Source organism: Lepidochelys kempii, chromosome 1 (assembly GCF_965140265.1).
Source record: "Lepidochelys kempii isolate rLepKem1 chromosome 1, rLepKem1.hap2, whole genome shotgun sequence".
Classification (NCBI taxonomy): domain Eukaryota; kingdom Metazoa; phylum Chordata; order Testudines; family Cheloniidae; genus Lepidochelys; species Lepidochelys kempii.
Window position 1 is genome coordinate 266,641,492 of NC_133256.1, and position 26,427 is coordinate 266,667,918.

A 26,427-nucleotide genomic window follows, 5' to 3' on the forward strand; every position below is an offset into this window, starting at 1 on the left:
GCATGCAGACTTTAAAATCCTTATGAAATCCTGGAAAGAGAAAGCTCAAAACATTCTGGAGGGATCATTCTAGAACAGCCAATGTTTCTGGTGACACATGTTCTAAATGAAAGAACGCGTGTGCAAAAAGCAATGGTTTCCTGCTGATAACCAGACAATAGGCCCCCTCAGCTGAAAAACATTCTGTTATAGGAAGCAGCTCTATTTAGCTTTCAGGTAATCAACTTCAAAAGTCAGAGCTGATTGTGTAACACAGGTCTTTGGGACTGAAGGTCCTCTCTCACTGGAAGTGCCGAGACAGGGGTAACTTGCAGAGTCATCAATTCATAAAAAACAAGGAAACAGGGCTACCAAGGAGCCACCAAAGTAACCACTGCTCTGTCCTGCCTGACCTTCTTCAATAACTTGTGGTGGAAGGCAGCACCTCAGGTCCTTGTTACAGGTAAAGGAGAGCTTTAGTCTCGTGCGTTAGGAAACAAAATAAAGTGAGCTTTTCTAATGCAGCAATGACACAATCTGTGGTGCAAGTAAAATTATCTTGAGGCTCCATCCCCCAGGAACAATTTTTTCTGGCATACCCAGTATGTAAAGCATATTGCCCCTCCTTTCTAAATATAGAGGAGGGAGAGAGAGAGAGACAGAGAGGTGGGGGAGTATGAGGTGGGCTTCCATCAAAGGGCCCAGAAGCATCACTTGTCAGAGGAAAATGAGCACTAGAAGCTATACTAGTGGTTCACATAAGCCACCAACATTTAACTGCTGTAATAGGAAGCTGTAGGAGGGTTGAGCAGCAAGGCAGGCGGACATACTGACCAGGTAGTAGGTCTCCAGCCAGGTAGGAGAGCCCACTCACTGGAGCAAGGAGGGCTGACGTACAGCCCTTTGGTATTGGACCTCCCGAGAGGCCTGGATTCTTGGTAACTGCTGGGTGCTAAAGATCCCTGACTGAATGTTCTACCAGCATTCAGTTGCAAACAGAGCTAGTTGTTCTGCCTTCCACGCTTTTCTTCCATGTAGTCCCTTACTCTAGTTTCAGACTTCTTAGTCATCTTCTTTTCTTTCTCTAGTTGTTTGTCTGTTCTTTCTCCATTCCTATCTTCTGTCATTTCCTGAGGAAGAGAGGGAGAGCAAGAAAAAAAAAGAAAGAAGGGACACAGAGCAGGACTGTGTAGATAGCCCCATGCTTGTAAGCAGGAGACAGCAAAAGAACTGGAGGAAAAGAGGAAACTGAGTGGGGTTATATAGATGGGGCAATATTTCACAATTCCTTTGTTTCCTTGTTTCTAAGCAGATGGTGCTATAACTCTGTCCTGACTGCCAGTCATAGGATGGGAGAAGAGCAATGCATGGCAATTCAAACTTCGTATTTTAAAGAGCGAGAGATCCAACACATGAGCACATGGAACCAACCCTGACAATAAAAAAAATCCAATTACTGGTAAAAAACAAAACAAAACGCAAAAAACCTTCAAATTCAACTCCTGAATAAGCTTTCTACATATTTGTTGTTGTTTTTGTATAAATCTAATTTCAGTCATGGCTAATTATCTTGTGAACACAATCATAATACTGCATAATTTATTACCAGATTCTATTTGATCAGAGCCACTGCTTGGCATGATCTCAAAGCGAAAAACTTAATTTTGACTACTTAAAATTTCAAAAAGAAGCAGGTGGTCATTGCACTATTGTTATGTTTTGCTTGTTTATATCAGTAAAGACAAAATTTGGTGTTTTTCAGAAAGAAATGAACTAAAATGGAAAGTTACTACTACGGAGGGAAGATATAATTTTTCTATACAAAACTATATCATAAACTGATTGTAAATACAAAAAACTAAATCTTTAAGCCTACAACTTAAACTTGAAAAAGCAGGGACAATCAGAGTTAAGGCTGCAATTGCATCTTCAATCAAGTTCACTTTCTAGACATTCTGCAGCATATAAGATATCTGTTCTCAACTCCCTGACATACCTAAGCAACATAGAGTGAGGTAAGGGCACAGTGGGAGCATTAACACTAAACTGCTAGGTATTTATTAATGAGCTTTTTGAACTGAGTTTCCTATTGACATTTTATCAAGTCTAAGCATGCTTTAGTCCCAAAAGTATGTATAAAACCATTAGGGAATAAATTATGTCAATTAGTATTTACAAACTATTAGCTGGGGGATCTATGAAGTGGGAACAAAAATAATAAATAATTACTTAAAACTAATGTGTGCCATGTTACTCAAAATCATGTGTTGCGAATGTTAACGTTGCACAATTCAGCATGTGAGATCCAGAAATGCCAAAGTGAAAGTTACAAATACTATCTTAACTCTGTTCCCTCTTGCATATGCATACTTTTAATCAATTTACTTTTTAAATAATATAATATGACACGTTTCTTCTACAAATAAGATATGTGCATCTAGAATACTGTAATTTTCTTCTCTTTGTTGAATGCTTATAGCAATTTTGTTACCATAACAGCCCACTGTATCTTACTGACCTAGAGACAAAACCTCAGAGTCTACAGAACCTGTAGCTCCTACTACTGTAACTGAAACACAGTGTGGTTTGGCATGTGCCCATTTGATTGTTGTTCCTTGTTACTATTATTAGTAATTTCTTAATTACCTCTTTCTCCTTGTGTGTCTAAAATTTACTATGAAAGGGGCCATCCTCTCATTTCTGTATGAGCCAAGTCTGGCTATGACTATCACTTGATAAACTGGGAAGCACCTATTTGGTAAGTCAGGCTATACTGGTTTATTTTCTAAAAGCACAGTGCTTGTAAGGTATCTAGGCAGTTATTTGAGACAAATTTCATTTTGGTGAGAAAGACCCCTCAAGTGTGATCAAAAAGATATTATGACACCTGAAACCAGCCCATTTTACTACCAAACAAACAGTTGGCTGTGTGTGCATGTGATCTGGAGGAAAACATGCAGACACACAATTTTCAAAGTGGTTGAAAGTGACTGGTAGAGGTAAATAACACCTCAAGTGGAAAGCGAAGGGCATTAACCATGAGCTGTCACTTTTTCAATCCAAATGGCAAATGTTCACTTAATTTTTATTTTTTTTTAAATCTAGGAAAAGACAAGGAATAAGCAATTCCCATAAGCAATTTCTTCTCTCCTTTCTGTCAGTATTTCTTTTTCATCTCCTTCCAAAATTGTATTTCTATTTAAAAGCAGAGAGATCCTCAGCGTTTTCCTACTGAGCCATGACAGAAGGTGCCCTCAGACCTGATGTCCCCAAGATCCTCTTCCTTTAATTGCCATGGCTCTTCAAAGTAGGCAACATGAATACCAGCACTTTGAGGACTGGATGCATCCTTGAGTCTTCTCTATAAATACCGAAAGCATTTCAAGGGAAGGATGGATTCCCTGATTGACCTTAATTGGCTATCAGTAGCCCTAAAGTGTGATTCCTTTCATGACCAACAGAAGCCAGTGATATAGCTCCTGGAGTGAATCATATCGCAAAGGTACTAGCATGTTGTGGCTTAGCAAGAAACTGCAAGTACAGCTGCATATGAGAAACAGGAAGAAGACAATGTACAAGACTCTAATATATAAGTTAAGGTCCTGCCTTTTACATTAAGTAAACATTTGACTGGCTAGAATGGGATCATCTAGAAAACTATATACTATATAACCTGTGCACGCACACACGCTATTTTATATATACATATATATTTATTACAGATGCTATGCATATATATCTAGTATTATATCTCTGAGTGTGCAATTTATATTACTATATATATGAAATACATGTACACCACATGCAGTATGAAGTGTTTAACTGCAGATCCATGTACTAAATTGCATTTATTATGAACCTTTGTCCACCTGCACTATGCTTCGTAAGCCATCTTCACTTGGACTTCTTCTAACATACCAAACTAATGAGCAGCTTTAAACATATGCCTTAAAGAAAAACAGACAGAAAACTAAAAGAAAAACAGACAACAAATCCTACTAGAAAATATTTTCTTTCTTCTGTAGCCTTTTGATTAATTTGGGTGGAAACTGCACAAACCATTCACCAGAGGTTCTTTACTCATTATGTAAATTCACTATGTGTATAATGAGATTGGTGAGTCACATACACAGAGATATGGGGACTTTATTTAGTTCCATATAAACAAGTATAATTGCAATCACAGAAAAATAAATAGAAATATAGATACAGAAATAAATATAGCAAAGCAACCAACAGCAAAGTAACCCTCACTGAATTGTGTACACTCACTATTCTATGGAGACATTAAAGTAAAGATAGAAAAAGTGGAGGAAGCACTATAAGAGAGCTTGATGATCCAATTTTCACCATTCTGTCATCCCGATGTCTCCAACTAGGGGATGGTCTGACCATCTTTTATAACCTTATTGTTTATCTTTCCCTTCGTATCTGGGACGATATTTGATATGTGGTCTCAGCCCTTTGCTCATGTTTGTTATTCTGTAAGGCCAAAATTAGGGTTCCTGCTGTTATCATAAGCTATTTGTGTCACCACGTTTCCAAATGTTTTCGATACATGAATAAAGTTTTGCTTCATGGTTAAAATATGAAAAAGCCTAAACCTCCATTATTTCACATATAAACTGTTCTTTTGCAGTTTACTTGTGTATCACAAAATACATATGGCTAAATCTTATAACACTTGGTCAAGCAATCCTGCTAACTACTTATGCCTTATGCTAACTACCACGTCCTACAGGCCTCAGAATTACTGCAAGGCCTATTCAAATATTAATACATGTTTTATATTGGCTACTTGTACTATAGTACTAATGGCCTTCTTTAAGCATCCTGGCGTATGAATTGTAGTTAATTTTAGATATAAATCTTTCAAGATCAGGCTGCGGTACCAGACCTGAAACTGGTTATATGATGTATAGAAAAGAACAAATATACATTGACATGTTCATATCATTGTAAACAAGCCTATCACCTCTTTGGTGATGTGGGCATCCCCGTGTTTATGCAACTAAGAACATGAGTAGTTTCCACTGACTTTGGACATGAGCTTGTGCTTATTAAGTGCTTTGCTGGACTAAGGCCTATTAAACATGGCAGTATTACATACTGCAAAGCAGAATAAGTCCATTCTTGACTCAGAATTTAAAGGGCAACTCTCAGTTGTCTCAGCTCATTAGCTCAGGGTTCTGTGTCCTGACAGGTCTTTAGAGACTCTATTTCAAGGCCCAGGACATCTCCGTGTGCCAGGTTGGACTAATAGGCCTTTGTCCTCTCTAATGACTCCCAATATTTCTTTAGTGATACATCTCTCAGGTTAATTAGCCAAACTTTTATGGACAGTGTATCCCCAAAATATCAGTATAAATTTTTCATATATGTCCCAATTCAGCAAAGCATTTAAGCATTAAACTGAGGCAACAAATATTACATGAATGTGTAGAAGTTTAATACAAAACTACAGATCTGCTGTCTAGCTCTAGCTGTCAATTGTAAATTCCACCCCCATCCCTGATGAATATTTATACTGGCTACTTTGGAACAACTAATACACTTCATACCTAATTCACACGCAAATGAAAAATGATGTCTAAAGCTAAGAGTCACAATACATTCCAGACAAGGTTAATAATTCACAAATTTTCTAAAACAAAAGGGCAGCAGTAATTCTAACCATAACTTAAACAAATAAACAGAAAAACAAATAACCAAGCAAGCAAGCAAGCAAACAAACAAACCTGTTTAGTTCATACCCGACACTCTGAGGGAAAGCGGATTGAAAGAATTTGCATTTTAACCAATTTATTTTGCAATAAATATCTGAAATGTAGGTATGTCTCTCTATTAGTGATTAAATTCTATTAGGAGAAATTCTTCTCTACTGGCATTTTGGATAAAATTTTAGCACAGTCTCCAGTCTGTCTAATTGCTATGTACTGTAGGCAGCTTGCCTCAAAGCACAGAACATATGGCATCCTCAAAGGATTAGATATCATTTTTTCTTTAAAATGTGCAAGTCAGTTGGTCATTGTTGTCCCTCTGTGGAATTATCCAAACAGCTGCTCCCATCCAACTTAGAAGTAAGGAAATCTTGTCTTTTTTTTTTTTTTTTTTTAAATTTTCACTGGCATACTTCTGTCATATAATGAGCAGCAGTATTAGGATTATGATGCATTTTAATGCTGAATATTTGATCGACAGTGTAAACAAATAATGTGTGTTGAAATATGAGACCTTTTGCAAAAGAACTCTTTTTATTTTGTTGACAAAGTCTTCTGAATTACAGCACACATACTCTTGTATTTTAAAGTACCAGAAAACATTATTTTATCTAATATCTACATTTAAACGAAAAGTGATTAGGTGTTCATGTTGACTGCTGTAATATCACAAACGTGCGATATATCAACTATTTTTTGATATTGCACATAATGTTAATATAGGACTTCTATGACTTTGACTATTTTTACTCTTTCATAGTGAATAGAATTTTTTATCTTTTAAACTCATTTTTCTTTTACTTATCAAATAATGATTTTTCTAAAATGTACTTTTAGTTTATGATTGGAAAGCAGACATGTCTAATGATACTTTGTTCATTCTATATAGAGCAAGGTCATGAATTCCATAGTTTTCCAAGTTCTTATCTTCCACGGTTCACAGATCCCATCTCTCCTTGATCATCAGGGTATCTCCCCAAATTGAACCTGTTTTTTTCTACCTTCTCTCTCAAACCACCAAATTTTTCATTCAGGATCAGAAGATTAATGAAATAATGACTAACGTGAAGAAAGAACAGAGAGAACTACACAATGATAAATGAGTAAATAAACAAATCTCACCAAGTAATGAAGAAATGGAAATGTGAAAGAGATAATCAAAACATGATTATACACCATGAGTGCCGTATGTGAACATCACATGCTTCTACAGATAATGAAGAAAGATTCTTTGCACCCAAAAGATTTTTTTTTTTTGAATGTGGTAGTTTTTGCACAGATCATTCTGACTTTAACAAGTCCGATGCCTGAGTTTTATGTATTTCCTCAACATGTTGCTACCTTTCCATTTTCAATCTCACTAGTCCATATTTATTCATAAATAAAACACAAACTTTAATGAATTTGACTTAAAATCCAAGATGGGAGAACATTTGCTGAAATAAGCTTCTAGTAAATGTCTCAAGAATTTCCAGATCCAAAAGATAACAAGTGTTACTTTTTATAGCACAATGGCTGCAGTTTTATTACAATTTACTATTCAAAAATAATTTTCATATATAGAGTGAAAATCCCTGTTAAGAACCCAGCTGGTTAATAGAAGGCCACAGTTTCAAAATCTATCAGTTCCATGACACATCATCCTGATCACAGAAAAATCAGTTTCCTTCATATAAGATTAAATGAAGCCTGATTCTCTTCTGTATAATCTTTATTATCCGATAAATGCCAAAAAAATGTGCTTGGTGCTATAGTACATATAAAGAAGGAGACAGTCCCTGCTTTTAGTAGTCTAAGGCAAGAAAATTACACCAGTATAGTTAAAGTGGTACAACTTCCCATGTGGACACAGTTATGTCAGTATACAGATATTTTATAATAAGAAAAGGAGTACTTGTGGCACCTTAGAGACTAACCAATTTATTTGAGCATGAGCTTTCGTGAGCTACAGCTCACTTCATCCGAGATGCCACAAGTACTCCTTTTCTTTTTGCGAATACAGACTAACATGGCTGTTACTCTGAAACCAGATATTTTATAATAGTACACCTATTCCTATATGGAAGAAGAAATAAACTATGCCAGTGTAAGGCACCTTTATACTGACATAACTGCATCTGTACAGTGCTTTTACCAGTTCTATTATTATTATTATGGTTAAAAAAAATCATACCCTTAGCTGAGATATTTATAGTAGCAAAACTTTTAAGTGTAGAGCAGGCCTGAAAACACAGACTGACAAAGCAAAGACAGAATGCCTGACCCAAAGTAGTCAATTGGAGTCTTTCTGTTGACTTCAAAGGGCTTTGGATCAGGCTCTGAGAAACCCAGCAATGGTGTCAAGTTTGTTTTGCTTTTAATTACATTGCTTTCTTGCTGCCTCTCTCTCCTCAGATATAACAATAGGGACAGAAAGGACAACAAATGAAGGTATATGTAAATTCTCAGCTGGTGTAAATTGTCTTTGCTTCAGGAGCTCCACTGACTTCAAGAGAGCTATGACAATTTACACCAGCTAAAGACCTTCCCCGTCAGGTTCAGGTCCTGGTCAGAAGCACATAACAACAACAACAACAAAAACACATTGTCCTACAATACCCCTTCCTCCTTGCCTATAATAATTGAGATCTTGTGCCCCCCATGAATGAGACAGAATTTTTTCCAAAGATTTTCTATTTATCATTTACTGTGACACACACGCTACGGAAAATATTTCTGTTTAATTTTCTCTTAAACATTAACGGTCACCTGGAATTGCTAGTTTCTAAGAGTACCAGCTTCTTGCAACTCTGATCTACTGTTTTTAGAGAACAGATATTAATCCCAACCAAGTCATGAAACAGACACTTCTCCATTATTTGAAATTTCTGTAGCTGCAAAAGATAATGGGCTGTGTGCAAGCATGTGCACAGATGTTCTGTGGTGGACAGATGAGGGGCTCTGTATCCTTTCCATCAGGGCCAATCATATGGCCTGAGAAATCTGTTTTAGAATTACCAATGACATGACCTTCAGTATCACCCCCTTATGATACAGGCAGCTCAATCACCAACACTACAGAAAATTGCTGTCATTTCACACTTTCCAGCTGATGGAAGCTGAGAGCTGGTGAAGGGCCCCCAGCATATACAAGAAGGACATTTCCTTTCTAAAAATCACACTTAAGACTCCTAGACAAGAAGTTTATAATTATTTGCATTTCAGATACAATTCTGGGGAAAGACTGAACATGTCTGAAGAGCTTTTAAAATTTCAGTCACTTAAGCTATCTATTAGAGCACGTGCATGTTTAGTCATATGAAAAATGTGCAAGTCTTGGTGCATTATGAGGCAGAGCACTGAAGACCAACTATTTCAAACACCTAAGAAGTGCAGAAGCATGAAGACAGGAAAGGGGAATGAGGAAGAGAAAGGAGTGCAGCTGATGGAATTACAAGATGTGCAGAGACCAAGCGTGTTTGCTGTGACTAAGTCACAGATGTGTTTCCTGATGAGAACCTGAATGTGTTTCCTCTTATGAGCATAAATGCTACAAACAATGACATCTTTACAATTGAAGTAACTGTTCTTTTTCTAGCACATCACTTCATAGCATGCAGTCTGTCACTAATAATGAAAGAAATTTTGTACAAAATAAGTTTGTTGTGTATTTATCTCCCCTTAGTTTCACCGTATGCCTACCCCCACAACATCTTTGTATGCTATTTTGCAAGAGTGGTGCTTTCTGCTGCACCACCCTCACAATGACTCTGTTACAGCCTGGCTGAGTCGCCTGTTGTGCAGGGTCACCAGACTGCTCCACTGGAACCAAACCATTGGATTTCACGAGCTGCTACGTTCTCTTGATCTAGGAAGTGACTGATCCTTGCTCCTGGTCACTCAGGTACACTCCCCAGGTGCAAACCCTGCTTCTGAAACCCCTGTTTGCAGTGGGACCCCTGGTCTAACCACTTACACCCTGGAACCAGTTCTTCAGACCTCTCAAGGCCGCAGTTGCGTATGCACACCCTTTCCAGAGCTCCACTCCTCATGGGCACTCTGGTTTACTGTTTAACTCTTCAAGCACCACATGGCAGTTGAAGCAAACAACACACAGGCTTTGCAAAGGAACTTCTTAAACACCCACACACTTTAGAGAGCACAAGAGAAGTACAGATCTATGGAAAATCAACAAACATCTCAATGCAAATCCCTCCCTCCAGTGTCCTTGCCACTCCTGAGAGCCTTCTGGGTTTTGTTCAATGTCCTTCAGGGGCCAGGTCCATCTTGCCCCCACTTCTCCTGTTCAATCTTCTACTTCTGGCAGTGGAAAGGCCCCTTACTCAGAAGGCTTGTCTCTTTTTAAAAGCACCTTGTATGGAAGTCAGCCAGAGAAACAGTAAAAAGAAAAGGAGTACTTGTGGCACCTTAGAGACTAACCAATTTATTTGAGCATAAGCTTTCGTGAGCTACAGCTCACTTCATTGGATGCATTTGGAATCTATTAGAGCACGTGCATGTTTAGTCATATGAAAAATGTGCAAGTCTTGGTGCATTATGAGGCAGAGCACTGAAGACCAACTATTTGGAATGCATCCGATGAAGTGAGCTGTAGCTCACGACAGCTTATGCTCAAATAAATTGGTTAGTCTCTAAGGTGCCACAAGTACTCCTTTTCTTTTTGCGAATACAGACTAACACGGCTGCTACTCTGAAACCAGAGAAACAGTACAGCTCTTCCAGCCACATGCTTGGGCCAAGGGGAAGGGATTCCAGCACACACATACCCATTCTCTTCCTCCCTAAACAAGTTTTTGTGAAGAAATAGCCCATTCAAAGGCAGAAACCCCATTTTTCAAGCTGGTGAGAGCCAGTCACTGCTAATGACTCCCTAATGGCTCTGTCACACCTTTCCAGACATGGGCTGTTCACTACGTGCCAGGACCCTGCTAATAAATGGCCAATCGAGATTTCAAAAAACATGAATGAATTCAAAAGTTGACACTGACAGATTCTCCAAACTGTCACAGACTTTACCTCAAAGCCATTCACTCTATTCACTGGCAAAAAATCATAGCTAAGACAGAGTTACACTTAAGAACTGAGTGTACTTTAATCAACATCATAAAGTTTACTTTTAAAACTCCTTTAAACCACAAAGGAAATGTATGGATAAGATTCTAATACAATCCTTAATTCTGCCCCTACGTCTCTGCTCTGTGGAATAGAGACCATTACCCATTGTCACCTGGAACTTAATTCTCCTCTGTTGATATCTGAATCACTTACGATGATATAACCCATGTCTTCCAATCTATATTAGTTAAGGAGTTATATTTGCTACTTACTGGGAGGATATCAGGCAGATCCTTGTAACCATGGGATTCAAGCCATATGCGAGAAAGGGCTGCTGGTAGTGATGATCTGAAGGGACAAAAGGAATACATTTTCTAGGCAAGATAGTGCTTTTGTCCCCATCACATTTTAGAGCTGAATTGCACTTTAAACCTAACTAGATTATGAACATTTTCTGTAAATGAATAGATGATGACCTGTCACTCATGCTTCCACTCAAAGGAAATTTGAACCAAGCTGACTGTTGTGCTTTGGTAATGCACTGATGCCAAAGACTGCAAATAAGAAAGCACAGTCGGAGCAGGGATGCAGAGACATCTTTTGTAGTGGCTGAAATAATCTGCTAGCTCTGTTTCCCTTTCAAGTCAAAAATCTAAAACAAAATAAATACATAAACGTTAATAATAGTTGAAAACAGACAGAAAGAAAACAAAAGTCTCAAATAATACTGGAGTGATCCAAATTCATTTCTGATATCATTCCATCACCTTCAGTGGAGTTACACCAAGATAAATTTGGCCCAACAGACCTAGGACAATGCAAACAAACACTAACAAGGATTAGATTATAAACCAAGTTTGCCGTTTTTATATGAAGTTGTTTTTGAGTTATGAGTGGATAAAAAAAACCCAGAACAATTTTTCAAAAGTGATAAAACATCACAATTTTAAATTCTCATTACTGAAACACATTGTCCCAGTATCCTCAAACGAAAAAATCTTTGCAGAAGGGAGCTTCCCAAGTCCTGAAAGTGATGGAAGTAGGAGACTATCAAAATCAGGTATATTGAAAACAGTTGTACAGATTTTGACTCTATGATACACAATAGCACTAATCCCACCTTTGGACAATACAGAATATAGAATTGCTGTATTAGAAAGGATTTGCCATATATTAGTCACTTAATGGGGCAAAGTTAAACAGGTTACACTGAGACTATTAAGACACCCTCACAAGAAGCAATAACTTAGAGAGGGGAAGACAAAATTAGTTAGACCATGTGGACATAATACACAGTGGTCCACATACAAAATGTTTTTCTTCTTTAGGAAACCATTACATAGATTAGTTTAATATACACATAAACTACATTAGATTTAGACAACTAAGCACCTCTCACATGTTCAGCTGATCCTATTCACATTTATCTCCAAAAAGGAAATTCATTATATGACTAATGTGAAAATCTGTGAATGATTTCTTAGGGAAAAAAAATTGGTCTATTAAAAGTGTATATTGTTTTGAGACTATGACAAATGGTAGGTCCAATAATATGCTACACAAGAAAAATGGAGCTCTGATTATGAGGAACTTCAAGCACTGTGATTTTGTAAGTTAAAATAGTGGATTCTTTGAAAGTCTTTTGATAAAAGAGTGACCTTTATAGCATTCATCCAAAAAGGAGAGAACTATGGAATAAAAGCGAAACCAGCAACTCTGAGGCTTGGTCTACACTGCCACCCCCGAGCTATAATGACCTCACCCCTGGTATAGACAGTGCTATGGCAACAGGTGGGCTTCTCCTGTTGAAATGGCTACCGCCCCTCGAGTAGCAACTAGCGCCTTCACTAAGTGCTGCAGCATGGTAAGCGTAAACAGGCTCTTAGTGAAGACAGTAAGAGGAAATAACAGAACTGTGAAGTATTACATTTTTATACCTCTGATCTGATTCTGTGAAAATGTTTATTCTAAGTAAACTGAACTTATACATAACAAACAAGGAGACAGGCTCCAACTTCCTTACACTAAAAACATGAAAATAGCAATAGATATCAACCATTAGAATAGTCCAGCTGTTCTCAAACTGTGGGTCGGACCACAACGTGGGTCGAGACCCCATTTTAATGGGGTAGCCAGGGCAGGCATTAGACTTGCTGGGCCCAGGGCCAAAGCCTGAGCCCCACAACCTCGGGCTTCAGCCCCCACACCAGTGGTCGTGTAGTAATATTTGTTGTCAGAAGAGGGTTGCGCTGCAATGAAGTTTGAGAATCCCTGGTATAGCCATTCAAAGAAGAGAAAACATAAGAGTGAAGAGCTTTCTGCTGCTTGAGTACAGCACATACCTGCTCAGAATTTTACAGTCATTCCAAGTGCATGTCTACATGGTAATCACTTGTTGTGATTGCAACTCAGGCAGACATACCCAAGCAAGCTTTGATCTAGCTAGCTTGGGTCCTGGAGCAGTGAAGCTGCAGTAGTGGGGGTTCAGCACAGGCTGTACAAGACCACTCTGAACTCTGGGTAATCACTCACAGGGCTAGCCCATGTTGAAACCTGAGCTGCCACAGCTTCATTGCTCTGGTACTTGAGCTCGCTAATTAAAGCGAGCTCAAGTAGGTTTCCCCAAGCTGCAATCATACCCTATGATTGCAGTGTAGACATACCCTAAGACAGTGGGAGCCTGACATATCCCATTGTGAAAGAGTATTGTGTAGAAGTTCTAGGTGTTGTATTACCATTCAAGTAATCAAAAGAGCCACTTTTGGGGGGGGGACAGTTTGAACAAGAGGAGATTCAAGGAACTTGGCTTATTTAGCAAAATAACAAAATGAAGGCCGATACACCAGAAGGATAAATAGCAGGGAGGAGGAGGAGGAGTTATTTAAGTTAAGGGCCACTTTTGGCACAAGAACAAATTATATAAACTGGCCATCAGCAAGTTTAGGCTTGAAATTATATGAAAGTTTCAAACCATCAGAGGAGTGACGTTCTGGAACAGCCTTCCAAGGGGAGCAGTCAGGGCAAAGCAGTCAGAGCTTGATACATTTATGGAGGGGATGGTATGATGAGATTGCCTACAATGGCATGTGGCCCATCCGCAAGTGCTAGTGGCAAATATCCTCAGAGGCTGCTGTATGAGGCACAGCTCTCTTAATGGTTTAAACTAGAATAAACGGTGGATTTGCTGTAACTTGAAGTCTTTAAATCATGATTTGAAGAGGGCATTAACACAGCCAGAGGTTATGAGTCTATGGCAGGAGTGACTGGGGGAAGTTCTGCAGCCTGCAATGTGCAGGACGTCAGAGGAGATGATCACACTGGTCCCTTCTGGCCTTAAAGTCTATGATTCTAGGAGACCAGATTGTATAGACATTGAGGCCACAAAACACTGGCAGAAAGAGAAGGAATACCCTTGGTCAAGATGAATTCACAGCTAATACTGCAATGGCCTTCTGAATACATATATCAAAAACTATAAAATGAGAATAAACTATGTCATACAAATATGAACTAAGTGTAAGGGCAACTGCAGCATATTATTACTCAAGATTCGTTTCATTTCCTCCAATGGTGCATTGTGCTATTTTTACTCTCCAAAAACATTTTATAACTGCTATTGCCTCTGTGGCCATTCTGTATTTGATTAGTTGGAGGGGGGGATTTTTATTTACAGCACCAAAAATAAATTACCACCTCTACTTTCTCTAGCATCCCAATCCTCCCTTCCTGGCTGACTCCACACTGACTCCTATCGTGAGCTGGCATCAGTTCTTCAAAAGAGGAAGTGTTAATTCTCACTCAGTAAGGTCTATGAAGTCCCACTATTTAATTTCAGAAACAATGCTGAATCTTTCCTCTCACCTGGGTTCCAGTTCCTTTGATAACTGACCAAACTGATTGATCAGTTTGCGGAAGGCAGTAGTTTACATTGCACATCTGTGCTGATGTCAAATACACGCTACAGCTGGTTTGAAATTTTTAGCTGAAACATTTTTCAGCAAAAAAAATGCTATTTTTGTTTAATTGGAAACATTTCAGATAATATGCCAATTCTGACAAATATTCCTGTCAAGGTTCCTTCCCCACTCTGAACTCTAGGGTACAGATGTGGAGACCTGCATGAAAGACCCCCTAAACTTATTCTTAACAGCTTAGGTTAAAAACTTCCTCAAGATACAAACTTTGCCTTGACCTTGAACCCTTTGCTGCCACCACCAAGCGTGTTAAACAAAGAACAGGGAAAGAGCCCAGTTGGAGACGTCTTCCCCCCAAAATATCCCCCCAACCCCTACACCCCCTTTCTTGGGGAAAGCTTGATAAAAATCCTCACCAATTTTCATAGGTGAACACAAACCCAAACCCTTGGATCTTAAGAACAATGAAAAAACAATCAGGATCTTAAAAGAAGAATACTAATTAAAGAAAAAGTAAAAGAATCACCTCTGTTAAATCAGGATGGTAAATACCTTACAGGGTAATCAGATTCAAAACAGAGAATCCCTCTAGGCAAAACCTTAAGTTACAAAAAGACACAAAAACAGGAATATACATTCTATTCAGCACAACTTATTTACCAGCCATTTAAACAAAAGGAAATCTAACGCATTTCTAGCTAGATTATGTACTAACTTTACAGGAGTGGTAAGGCTGCATTCCTGATCTGTTCCCGGCAAAAGCATCACCCAGACAGACAGACCCTTTGTTTCCCCCCACCCTCCAGCTTTGAAAGTATCTTGTCTCCTCATTGGTCATTTTGGTCAGGTGCCAGTGAGGTTATCTTAGCTTCTTAACCCTTTACAGATGAAAGAGTTTTGCCTCTGGCCAGGAGGGATTTTATAGTTCTGTATACAGAAAGGTGGTTACTCTTCCCTTTATATTTATGACGATTCCCATGGAAAAAATATTCTGAAGCAAAATTTTTGAATTTCAAAAATAAAAATTTTCTCAATAAACCTTTTTAGGAAATTTCTATTTATGGGAAATTTTGAAAATATTTGGTTTTGGTCCAAACTGGACTGAAAACAAATTTAAAAATTTCCCTGAACTGGAAATTTGAAGTTGTGGCCAGCTTTATACACTATTGCTGTCTGCATAGTTCATTTTCCACATCTGAGGAATAATACCTAAAATACCTTTATTTAAATATATATCAGAGGGTCCTAAAATCCTTCACAAATATTTAAATCTCACAAAATCACTGTGAAATAGTCACATATTATATCACTTTAAAGAGTGTAAACAGGCAGGCAGGCAGAGGTTGAGTAACTTGTTCAGAGCCACACAATAAGCCAGTGAGAGAGCTGTAAATAAAACTCCTTCCAGTCACCTGCTACTTGACCACATGACTCTTCTTTAAAAATGAAGGAGCAAAGATTGTTGTTCAAGGCAGCAGAGGCCATACCCTATGTCAACAGTAAGGTTCTTAGCTCATGACAGGCTGAAGTTCCATATTTGTAATATCTCCTTTTGAGCAGTCTGCTTAGACCAACTACAAAAATATTTACCAAGGTCAGGATCTGTCAATATGATGTGATTTTGGAAGCCTTAACGTGATCCTCTTTAATTAATATAGTAGCTTGCAGTCAAGAAACACCGTGCCCCGTAATGCCATGAGGGAAAAAATCTGACATATTTAAAAATCAGTTTTTATCTGTTCCAGGACCACAAATACAAAAGTGCCTTCATCTTAATCATATGGTTATTTTACAGCACCACAACAGGGCAAGGTTAATGTTGTTTGGATTTAACTGCATCTCCATATTTTAAGCTTTGTGGATTCCTTTTAACTGTAGCCTTTACTGAATTTCCTGGGTTTAAAACACTTGGGTCCAGGATCACTACAACACCCCTATAATGTCTTTTACCCTTAAATCACTAATACATATTCCCAATCTTAACTCCATTTTACCATAGTTTTTGTCTCTGGGAATACCGAAGTATGTGAGATTACCGTAATGCATTCTAAACTACTGAAATATTGTAAGTAAGGTGAACATTTCTCTGAAATTTTTACTGATCCAGATATTGTGTTCCCAGCCCTCCACAAAGTCATCAGTTGTTAGAAATACCATTTAGATAAAAGGATACAATGCAGACAGAGTCTACATTGATATACACCATTGTCACATATTGTGAGGCATTACAGACCCTTTAATTCTCAATCACAGAAGGAAACATTTGGGAATGAAAAAAGACCAATAGTGCTTCACACACAATTTGGCATTGGGGACTGTATGTATTATGGCTTCCATATGTCTCAGCCTACTAAATGCATTCTTAATGACAAGCTCCTGTTGAGAGAAATCTGCACAGTAGCTTGGGTATTCTATCTAAAGGAAAAAGTTATTTTGTTCATATTTGTCCTGAACCTTGCCTCAGTGCTGCTTCTAGTTGTCCTCGGAGCCTCCTAGGTGTCACAAAAGGGAATAAAATATCAGAATTCTCTTGCAGACTTCCTTACCACTCAAGATATGTCACAATAAACCATTAGATCAGGGGTCTCAAACCCATGGCCCACGGGGTTATTGTCTGTGGCCCGCCAGCTCCCCACGGCCCCCAAGTCCCCCCAGCATTTACTTAGAGCGGCTCCAGCCCAGCATGCACTGGGGGGTAGGGCAGGCTCCCTCCCTGCCTACCTGCCCTGCCCCCGCACCACTCCGGGAAGTGGCCGAGACCGGGGGGAGGGGGGCGGCACAGGGGTCTGTGTGCTGCCTCCAGGTACCTCCCCCGAACCTCCCATTGGCCAAGGAGCCTGCCCTGCCCCCGGTGCGTGCCGGGCTGGACCGACCCCCTGAGCCCCTCCTGCAGCCGAACCCCCTGCTGCACCCCACACCCCTCCTGCACCCAACCCCCTGCCCTGAGCCCCCTGCTGGACCCCGCACCCCTGCCCTGAGTCCCCTGCCATACCCCGCACACCTCCTGCACCCCAGCCCCCTGCCCTGAGCCCCCTGCTGCACCCCACATCTCTCCAGGACCCCAACCCCCTGCCCTGAGCTGCCTGCCGCACCCTGCACCCTGCCTCCCGCCCTGAGCCCCCTGCCACACCCCGCACACCTCCTGCACCCCAGCCCCCTGTCCTGAGCCCCCTGCTGCACCCCATACCTCTCCTGCACCCCAACCCCCGCCCTGAGCTGCCTGCCACACCCTGCCCCCTGCCCCCTTACCCTGATCCCCCTGACGCACCCTGCACCCCAACCCCGTGCCCTGAGCCCCCTGCTGCACCCTGCACTGTTCCTGCACCCCCTGGGGGCAGGGAGGGGGCGGAGTTAGGGTGGAGATTTCAGGGAAGGGGTGGGAAGAGGAGGGGCGGGGGCGGGGCCTCATGGAAGGGGTGGAGCGGGGACGGGAGGGTGGTCAGTAGTGCGGCCCTTGGGCCAATGTACTAGTCCTCATTTGGCCCTCGTGGTCATTTGAGTTTGAGACCCCTGCATTAGATATTTTACCAATGTCAGGGGAAAGAAATCACTAACTTTATGTCTGAGGATCTGAGCCCCCCAAAATTGAGGACCTCCCCCAGTCTGAGTGGTTCATCAGGATCAATTACCTCTTTTGTATGTTGGCACAAGAAGTTTAATGCACCTGGCCCTTAAATGAGTGTGTTTGGTGCAGTTCTTCCTCAGACCTCTCTAATAAGGAATGCTTTTTAATTCTTCAAGACTAAACTTAAAGGCATCAAAGATTCCTAGGTATCATCATTCTTGGCACTGAGACCTGTGGAGCAGAATCATCATCAATGCTGCAGTCCGACTGCTCCGAGAGAATTCACCTGCAATCTCCTCTTCCTCTCTGAGAGAACTCCGCAGATGAACGTGGCACAAATTGAACAGGTCTGAGTAGAATGGCCTTTGCTGAATCAGGTGGAACAAGTAGGTGTGTTGGCTGGCATATAAGGACGTACCATATGGCATATCCTTGTATCAAGATCTCTTCTCCAGGTTAGCCATCTTGAATGACCCACTGACCCAACACGAAATTACTAATCTACCCTCAGCACTAAATTCTGTAAGAACGTATTTCAAAAGATTATTTAGAAATATCATATAAAATGAAGATTCATGTTTCTGCAAATTACAGCTGATAGAAGGAAAGAGAGGAAACAGGGAGTATGGCTCTTTGATAACCTGTGAGGGGAAGGGATCTTTTATTACCTGTCAGAACATTCAGATCCTTCAACTGATATGTTAATTCCCCCTAAGAGTTATTTGTATGCAATAGTTCTGGGACTCCCAAGGCACAGCTTGAGATTCCTATAGTGGGGGATGTACAGAAACAGTGCCCCATAAAGGAGAAATGGCCTCACCTTCCATTGTATGGCTTATCAAAGAAATTAAATACAGATGCAAGCTAAAAGCAAAATTTTCTTACTTCTGGAATGCCAATGACATGATTTTCCTACCCAACATCTGTGATAAAATTCAGTTTGAAGCCCTGTTATAAAAAGTCAAGTTATAAACATTACTTTTCTGCTCATAGAGTCCTGTGAAAAGCAATCATGGTATTACTGTCAACCGTGGTAAAAGTAATCTAACAAATATCCTCTGTGCTTCCCTTTTTATTACAGTGTTGCCTCATTGATACTATATACTATAGTTAAGGTCGAGATGGCCAGTCTACTCTAAACTCCTATTTTCAAAGGCTTTCAATTTTCTTTAAAAAAATTACTTTTTGGGATGAAATTTGTTGTGCTTGTTCAGCCCGTAGGTGATATTTTTCGTGTGGTAGTATATCCTTTCAACTATTTGAGTTATCAGAACAAGAAAATGTTTTGGTTTTAAATACATTGTTAAGATATTTCTGCACTCAGATAATTCCAAAATATTTTCATTTTTAAAATTTCAAACCATGTGCGTATTGTACATTCAGGAATACATGCTTCACTTTTTGGGGGGGGTGGGAGACAGACTGTCAAGATCTCTCTGCATGGATCAGACTGCTGGATTTGGAGTCTCAGTTAGCCACCTGTGATTTAACAAGATTTTCCTTTAAAAATTCTGGGCCAAAATCTGAAGTATTTATCCAATGACCTTCAATTTAGAGGGAGTAAGGGATGGAGAAAGGAGAAGTTTATTGTTGTAACATGGGACCTGGATACGAATCCCCTTTTGTTCCATATTGGTTTAAAAAAATAAAACCCTTACTGATGAACTGTATTTTGCACAGAAAAAAAAAAAGAGGGGGAGCAAAAAAAAACACAATTAGCCCAAATATCCAACTTTGTGGGCTGGCTGTTGTGACATTATATTTCTATTCACCCCATATTCTGACCCCTTCCAGGGCAACTGGCAAAAATCTCAGAGTCATGGTTAAAAACGTATAGTTACTTCTATTTCTGGAGGCTCCATCCCACCAAGTGATGCATTTCCCATGCTCTTTCCAGCAGGCTCAGCCAAGGATCCTCAGTACACTAAAGCTGTACCACTTCAGAACCCACTCCTGTAGTCCATAGGCAGACGAATACTCTTTGGAGTGAATTTTGGCTGCCTATGGACAGTAGGGCAAGGCCCAGTTCCATAGTGAGCATACTGCACAAAGGATTTTACTTTACATTAGCATCATTTTCATACACTACTCTAGATTTCATTTCCTATTCACATTATATTCGCTTTTATTCCCATGCGTATGCTTATTGTACATTAGAAAAGCAAAGCTGACAAAAATATAGATATTTCATAGTCAAGGTATATTCTGAAATCCTATACTGTTAAATGCTATCCTATACAATTAAATGCCTGACAGGTATAATACCATAGAATACTCTGTCAAGACACTACCCTATGTTGGATAATCTGACCCTGAAGACTGGTAGATAGTCAAGATATAAATTGTCTCCTAAAACCACACATCTTTCTTTACTCATATTTAAATTGCAAACTCGCATTACTTTGCCTGTCTGCATCATTGCTCTCAATTCCCTTCTGCTTTACCTCTTGTTCTACACCTTGCCCAATCTTCTTGCCTTGTTTTTACTTTATCTCTTTCTCCCCTGCATTATGATCAGTAGAACTGGAGTCACGGGCCCATATTCCTTGGAGGGACTGTTATTGAGGGGATAACCAGAAAAACAGGGAGCGTGGGGAATTAGGCTGGAAGCAACTCAGTCACAAGGACAGAGCATGCACAGGCTTTAATAAAGTTCCACTTTTTCAACTTAACCTGCATTCAGCTTCATTATTTGCTAATGAAATATCCCCCACACTGCACCCTGCACCTGAAATGATCTCCCTCTTCCACTGTATCAAACTACCCTGTTCAGTGTTCAACAGCTGATGTCCACTCCATTACTGATTACTTCTTCTCTTTCCCTATCTTTACTAAAACAAAAAACACCAAAAAACCCTTGCAAGCTGTATAGACAAATTAATACAAATTGATTGTATTTGTTGAATCACTTGTCCCATTTTTAACTCATCCTGTCTTTGCTAGTTGTCAGTTCCATCCAAAGTGGCTCCCATTACTATAGTACCTGAACACCTCCCAATCTTTTAATCAACACACTTTGAGGAAGGTCAGGACTATTACTCCCATTTTACAGATTGGGAACTGGGGTACAGATAGAATAAGTAACTTGCCCAAGGTCACATATTAAGTCTCTGGCAGGATAACGAATTGAAGCTGGGTCTCTGGAGTCTCAGGGTAGCACCCTAGACTATTTAGAGGATTTATCTGGCAGCAAAATTAAGTTTGGGGGTCTGAAACCCTTCACAGAGCACCAGATACACTATATAAAAAAATCTGTAGACAAATACCTTTTCAACATGAGGTATTGATCAAATCATAACAATCAGCAGGATTTGTTTAATGGTGTGGAAGATTTTGTGAAGTCATAGGGATAAAAAGATGAATTATGCTGGATTTCCTTTCCATTATCTGCAAGAAATGTTGCAAGTTTTATGGGTTTAAAAAACATATTATTGTAAAGAGAACTGAATATTGTAGGTAATTATTTTAAATGTAAATTATATGTTCTTTGTGTTTGAATATTTCTGACCCTTCTCTTTCTGCCTCAGAAAATACAAAAATGAAATGTGAAAGTGAAACATTTTACTGTAATTAAATAAAACTAAGATTGCTATTATTAAGAAAAACAGGAATTAGAATGAAAAACTTAGAAAACAGGTTTCTTGTCAGTAACCTTTTCAAAAATTCACACAAAAATATCAGAAATAACTTTTTGAGAAGTTGGATTGGTTTTGTTAAGATGACTTTCACTTAAACATGTTGGGCATATTTCTAGCTGGTTTACACCAAATGTATTGAAAATACCTTAGAACTGACACACTGTTATTTAACGGCTTGTCTAGGACTCTCTGAGACAAGGGAAAGTTCATCCGAATTAACTAACAGTGTGAATTTAACTAAACAAGTTCAGACCACTTTAATCCTGAATGAGAGTTCTCACACAGGAGTTTAATGTAATTTAACTAATCTACTTTAAAATCTCATCTTTAGTTAATTTTGATTAACTTTCCTGAGTGTTCCCAGGTACACAAGCCCTAATAGTTATTTTACTATCAAATAAAACAGAGAATGCAAACAGGCCACATAATATACAGTGCATTCAGGGTCCTACAACCCTAAACTCAGACTTCAGTGCTTGCTAGCCCATTCCCTGAAGGAGAGGACAAAGTATAATACAAAATCAGCTTTTGTAGAGCTTAGCCCTTCTGAGCTGCTCCGTATCTCCTCTCCTCCTACATAATGAAGCTTGATGGCTCCTCCAGTCCTGACACTGAAGGTGTAGTCAGAATTAGAGTAGTCAAAGGATTGACAAGGCAACCCAGGGGACATAACTGGCATCCATGTAGCTGGGATTGTACTGTACTATAAATGCATTGTTGCATCTTTTTGAGAGAGAATCAGATTCTCAAAGTGTTTGTGGGGGGTGGAGGCTAAAATGTGATTTAGAGTTCAACGAAATTTGTAATAAAATATATATACTTATTTTCTTTTCCATATTATGTAAGATTTTCATACAAATAGATATGTTTAACTGAGGAATCTTTTTTAATCCAATGACAGAAAAAAAATGCATACAAATCGTTGGGCCAAATTCTGATCTATGTTAAACACATGCAAACACATTGATTTCAGTGAGGTTGAACATATGTGAGAGCAGAATTTGGTCATCACATTTTGGGTAGGTAATCTACAACTCTGTGATGTATGTATTTTAGTGATGATAACCTCTTCAGAGTAGGGACATTGTTATAGTCTACATTTGGATGTCACCATGTATATTTATAGTACTATATATAAATGAGGAGAGTGATTCAGAAACCAGTGTCATTAAATGAAGAAATAGCCTCAACTTCATTCTAAATCTGAAACTGAATCAGGCCCTTTTCTGATGTTCAAAAGGATTTAGGCAATTACAGCAAGACAGCAAAAAATCCATAGGGCTGTTTCTGTCTTAGGGAAACTCACATATAAAGACCTTTTGTGAACATAGCTAATGAAAACAATGGGATTTCATTTCCAAGTCATCCTTAAAGATTTGCTTACAAAAACTTGCAAAGAGCTCAGTCTCATTTGCAAACCTCTCAGAGTTTAAATCCTCAGTGTAGAGGCTTGCTCAGTTCCAGGTGCACCTCTCTGGGTCTTCATTGCTGAGACTTTTCAGTTTCTCACCCATCAAAAGAGCAAACCATTCTCCAACTCCTTTGTATTTATGCATCTTATTGTCCAATTGTGTTAATATGATGTCAGACAGGGTTGAAAACCTCATCTTCAAAAACTTTTTTGGGATCTGGTGGCCTTTCATCATTTGCAAGTTTGCATTACTTTCCTCCTTCAAGACAGTTTCTCTCTGAACTGCATGGATATTCCTAACATTTCAGTCTGTGAAGCAGCAGCTTCCTTACATGCAACAAAACAAGACCATAATTCTGATAAACCATCTCAAAGGCCACCAAACAAACTGTGATCCATCTGAATGTCAAGATCAGGACTCTGCAATTTGTTTGCTCGCGATGTTAATTTTTGATAACATACCACATCTCAGCCAAGACAAGAAAAAAATCTTTGAAATGTTTTGTTTGCAAGGTACCAGCTTCCAGCTTAAGTTCTGGCATAAGACTCCATGAAGACTTGATCTCATATAAAGGAACAAGAATACCCTGAACCTGATTTTATAGCGGACAGATTGACTCTACCCCTTGCTGACCATCTTGTCATGCTTTGGCATTTTAATGTAATGCTAATGTGCTTTCTTAAACACATTCCAACCACACGAAGAAGTGGAAAATGGGGTAGAAATTTTTTTGAACAATTCCAAACAATGGACCAAATTGTGAAACAACCATTACAGCAGCTTCTCCAACAAGATTCAGTGAGTGGGCAGTGCATGGGATGAAAGATGCATACTGATTTATCTGCTGCATTTGATTTTGAACACCTTTGTATTGCTGCAGCCATGTTAGCTCTGTTGTCTCAGCTTTGTCCTCTGCAATCAATATCTAAAACCATATTTTTTCAGCTTCTCTAAAATAAACTCCATAATAGCCGCACCAACACAGGGGAGGGTATCAAGGAAATCTACAAAGCATTCATTTGTGTTCCAAACTCACTATTTGGGGTCTGAAAAGGGCCGCCTGACCATTCCATTTGGGGAAGTAAACAGACAAGGAGAAGGCCCCGGGACGGAAGAAAATAGCAAGAAGTTAAAAAAAAAAGGGGGGGAGGCGGACTTTTATGGACCTAGGCTAAATTCCACTGGACTCATTTGAACTTCCCTTCACAAATCCCTGCGCCAATGTCATAATTCCAATGACTCTGGCTGCTGTGCTAATCCACCAATGTGGAGATCATGAGGTCTCCCAATATCAACAGAAAAGAGAAACACAGTCCCTTACTTAAGTTTTTATAGAACTTCTCTTCCTTGTAGGATGCTGCTTGTGTCCATACGCCATGCTGCAATATATTCGATTTTCCACTATATGTCAATTACAAAACACAAATTCAATACAAAATGAAATTCAGTCAATAGACTGATATTATTTTTATGCCAGACTGGCCAAAAACTTGTCATTATTTTACATCTGTCATGGGAAATCATCAAGGTATTGTTGTGTTTCTTAGCATCAGTGTACCTTATAAAATACTAATAATATAGCACAATTGGGAGCAACCATTATAGTTAAAGTTGCATGTGTTGCCTGTCTAACGCCTCTTAAATGACTTTAACTTACCTTTCATGCCGAAATTTTCCTTGCCAAAAATAAACACTTTTGTAAAACTTGAGCAAAATTCAAATGTTTCAGCCATTTCTGAGTAGGAGCTGAGTGAGAGAAAGTACATTTTGCCCATAGCAAAAAAAAAAAATCTGCAGTTTTGGTGGGGTTTTTTAAACACAGCTCTGCAGGCCAAACAGCAAATGATAGAAAGTCGAAATTTGACATGAATATACTCCTCACATAAGACAAGTACTTTTATCAATAGCTTCTTCTTCTGATTGGCTGCTGGCTTCACCTCCCTTTTGTCACCTTCCTCAAGTCTCTTAACTTCAGTCTCATTCAATTGCCTTCCATTCACCCTCTTTCTCCCCATGCTTACAGACCCTCACTCACATTTGTCCTGTACTTTGTTTTACTGTATTTTTGTTTAGCTAAAGTGAAAAGCCTCCGAAAATTATTTCAAACAAATAAATATCCAATCAACCAATAGAAAAAAAAATGTAGGACCAACATGTTGGCAAATCATCATTCTGCGTTTATTTTATTGTTATTTATATTCTTTACCCAGACTCTCTGTCTTGTCTATTCCAACTGTAAGATTTTCAGGGCTCTGTAGTATTATTGATGAAGGCTTTATTACATATAATGTTTAACCACGGTGCAAGAAAATGAAACCAATGACTTTCTCCGCTTCATTTTTCAATTGCACAATGTCTTTCACAACCCAAATATTAATCTAGGAGGATAACAAGCGCTATACCTGACAAAAATTCACAATTACGTTATTAATGGGTCAAAGGTACTCTATAATACACCACTATATTTTTCTGTCTTTTATGTCATTACCTTGTAAACTATATCCTCATCCCAAGAAGGGCCAGTCCTATATCATCCACCCCATCTACACTATATTTTGCCCATGCTAGGAAACCATTGTCAATTTTAAGTGATTTCTGTCAACCAACTGTCACAACGAGATTAGGTGAAGAGGAGCAATTCTGTTAGCATCATCCTAAGTTAGTGACAAAAAGAGAATCTTGAAAGCAGCTAAAGACATAGGAGAAATTAGCTACTGAAGGCATACAATATTGTTTTCCCCAGAGCCTTTTTTCAGCTTGGAAAAAAGATGACTGGGGGGGGTATGATAGAGGTCTATAAAATCATGACTGGTGTGGAGAAAGTAAATAAGGAAGTCTTATTTGCTCCTTCTCATAACACAGGAACTAGGGGGGGTCACCAAATGAAATTAATAGGCAGCAGGTTTAAAACAAACAAAAGGAAGTATTTCTTCACACAATGCACAGTCAACCGGTGGAACTACTTTCCAGGGGATGTTGTGAAGGCCAAGACTATAACAGGGTTCAAAAAAGAACTAGATAAGTTCATGGAGGATAGGTCCATCAATGGCTATTAGCCAGGATGGGCAGGGATGGTGTCCCTAGCTGCTGTTTCCCAAAAGCTGGGAATGGGCGACAATGAATGGATCACTTGTTGATTACCTG

At 39.2% G+C, this 26,427-nt stretch overlaps 1 long non-coding RNA gene across 5 annotated transcripts in view; it reads right to left on the reverse strand.

The window, feature by feature from the left end:
- Positions 1 to 26,427, reverse strand: part of LOC140904999 (uncharacterized) — a 240,794-nt gene that overhangs the window by 17,759 nt on the left and 196,608 nt on the right. For 4 of the 5 annotated variants that reach the window (XR_012156703.1, XR_012156702.1, XR_012156699.1 and 1 more), the window contains one exon: positions 11,027 to 11,102. This is a non-coding gene — a long non-coding RNA (uncharacterized lncRNA). Of the gene's footprint in view, positions 1 to 11,026; positions 11,103 to 11,230; positions 11,407 to 26,427 lie in introns of all 5 variants that reach the window. The other variant, XR_012156700.1, reaches the window with a different exon arrangement.